The 2,500-nt window shown below is 36.4% G+C and overlaps 1 protein-coding gene across 7 annotated transcripts in view; it reads right to left on the bottom strand.

The window, feature by feature from the left end:
* LOC138052968 (uncharacterized) overlaps positions 1-2,500 on the bottom strand; it is a 17,181-nt gene that overhangs the window by 13,093 nt on the left and 1,588 nt on the right. For 3 of the 7 annotated variants that reach the window (XM_068899589.1, XM_068899590.1, XM_068899582.1), the window contains exon 1: positions 1-183. This exon is cut by the window's left edge. The exons of the other annotated variants lie outside the window; for them this stretch is intronic. The gene's annotated coding sequence lies outside the window, so the exon portion shown is untranslated. Of the gene's footprint in view, positions 184-2,500 lie in introns of those variants that run through there. 7 annotated transcript variants of the gene reach the window in all.

Here is a 2,500-nt window from a genome sequence, read left to right as displayed (position 1 = left end):
TAGCTATTTGTTATTTCAAGGTTGCTTTCTCGCAACCCAACAGTTTCATGTGTGTAAGTGCTCCAAAAGTTTGAAATACAATGTTTGCTTTTGTGCAGGACTAAAAGTTGACAGGTTTTGGTAGCTTGAGCGACAACGACAAGAAGGCACATAGCTTCGATTCGCCCCACTTTCAATCGACTCTGCGTCAACAAAGGAGACTAATGTTGCGTATGCGCCTCATCACCCCGAAAAACCCTTGAAATTCAGTCAAATTCATTCGAAACGCGGGAACATGAGAAATGGCGGATGTAGTGCTGTCATCGTTAATATTCATCGCATGTTTCCAAAAGGACGGCACACAATGAATGCAAAGATGATGAGTCATTTGAAAGACTTGGGCATTACCTTATCTTTATGACTGATACTGGTTCAATACAACGCGAAATACGGCGAAGGATCACAAATGAAGCGAAGATGGCGAGTCAAAAGTGTGGCGATGAATTGCAGAACTGGCAAGGAGCAGAGGATAGTTTTGCCTTCCTGGCGTTGTTTTTCCTTATTTAAGAGACTTCAACTCAGAATGGAGTGCTGTTTGATAATAAAGTAAGTCGGATTTAAATTGAAATGTGAGTTTACATTCAAAAATATGGGTAAACTGGCGTTTGAAGCGAGGACAACGATAAATCAGCTAACAAGATGGACTCGAAAAATGACAGCCCACTGGTGAAGTACATCTCAATTCGCTATAAAGCTTCCCAACCTTGAAATTTTGAACCACATGGTCGAAGTTGAGTCGGGAATTGTTCTGGAGAAGAAATAGGGCTGATTTTGAATCTTGAAGCGAACAGATGAAGCCAAGACGCAAGGCTTTACTTTACGAGTGCTCCAGATTATTTAAATTTCCTTGGCAAAAAATATTTTAATTCCCTTTTTCGAGACTTTTGTCATAGGCCGTGATACGGGAATTCCCGCTTGCTGCAGTAAGCCCAACAACCAAAGAAAAGATTTGTGTAAAGAAATTGTCATTAAAAGTGGCAAGGCTCAACACAGCAGGTTTCGTGTGACACGGTGTTGTCTACAAAATGGCTCCAAATCTTGTTATGATATCATCTCACTCTGCCCTATTGTGTCTTTGACATGGCACACTTTCACGTCTGTAAATTAAACCACTGAAAAAGCATTAAATTTGAAGCTTTTTTCAATTTGTATTTTGTCATATTGCCCTAAGCTGCGAGAGTTTCAAGTTGATGAAATGACGCGCACAAGTAATTCTAACTCGGAGAACGAGACTCAAGTCGGCATCTCATGCGTTCTCGTGGCCAAATCTTAGAAAATATTTCGTGATACGGGAATCGCCTTTAACAGCCGACACACAAATATTAGAAGAATAATTTAAATTAAACTGTTTAAATTTAAAAGTGGCAAGGCGCGCGCAAGCGACCCGCAAAGTGAGCCTATTGTCCTATTGAAATCTGCAACTTCGAGCTAGTTGTTTGTTGGAAGAACAGTCATAGGACGTCCCCTCAATGCTATCCAGTCATTGTGGATACATCAAATACTAATTTTTCACAAAAATGTGGAGATTGACACTGATTCGCAGTTAAATTATTTATTATTTATTTATTTACAATGAACTTACACGTTTTCTTGGTATAAAATTTACCTACTCATCTCAGGCAAAGTATTATTTACATTTGTATAAAACTGCTTCAGGCGAGGGAAAAAAACGAAATTATTACAGATAACGTAATTATATACACTATACCACCAATAGAAATAAATGGTATATAGTTAACTATACTAAAAAGGAGATTGACACTGATTCATATATAAATACATTCCAAAATGACATAACCAGGTAAAACATTTGTGAATGTAATCCATAATGTGAATACATTCAAATTAACAACAATCTCAGAGAAAGAATAATATTATATTCTTAACTTTAAATAGTACTCAATCTACAGAACAGGATATCCCATTCAGTTGCAATATTTAGACTTATAATACCGGAGTACATACCAGCAAGTACCGGTAACGAAATCAGTACTGAGCAAAATAGTGTTCAAAAATTGCTTTTTTAAAATAGGATTTTAGATGTGCTTTTTTGATTATAAAGGGGAAGTCATTCCAAAAGTATTTTCCAATAATAGATAGGCAGAATGTTCTTACATTGGCTATAGCATGAAGAAATAAATACTACAAAGATGCATCCTGAGTTGAATGATTATGTTGCTCCGAAACCAGTAATATGGAAAAAATTACATGGCTTATCGCCACAAAGACCATCATGCACAAATAAATGTGTACATTTTAGCAATATCGTGAAATTTCAATAGACCTAAGGAAACATAATGTGGGATGGGGGAACATCATGAATGATTATAATAACTTTATTTTTTTAATTTTATAAGCTGTGACAATGGGTTTTCATAATCACTACCATGCAACATAGAGCCATACAGTAAATATCGCTAAATAAGTGAATAATTAACAATTATTCGCCTCAGGCTCAGTG

This window comes from Montipora capricornis, chromosome 6 (genome assembly GCF_036669925.1).
Source record: "Montipora capricornis isolate CH-2021 chromosome 6, ASM3666992v2, whole genome shotgun sequence".
NCBI lineage: Eukaryota > Metazoa > Cnidaria > Anthozoa > Scleractinia > Acroporidae > Montipora > Montipora capricornis.
Note: the sequence above shows the minus strand (reverse complement) of the source record. Positions and strands in the feature narration are given on the sequence as shown.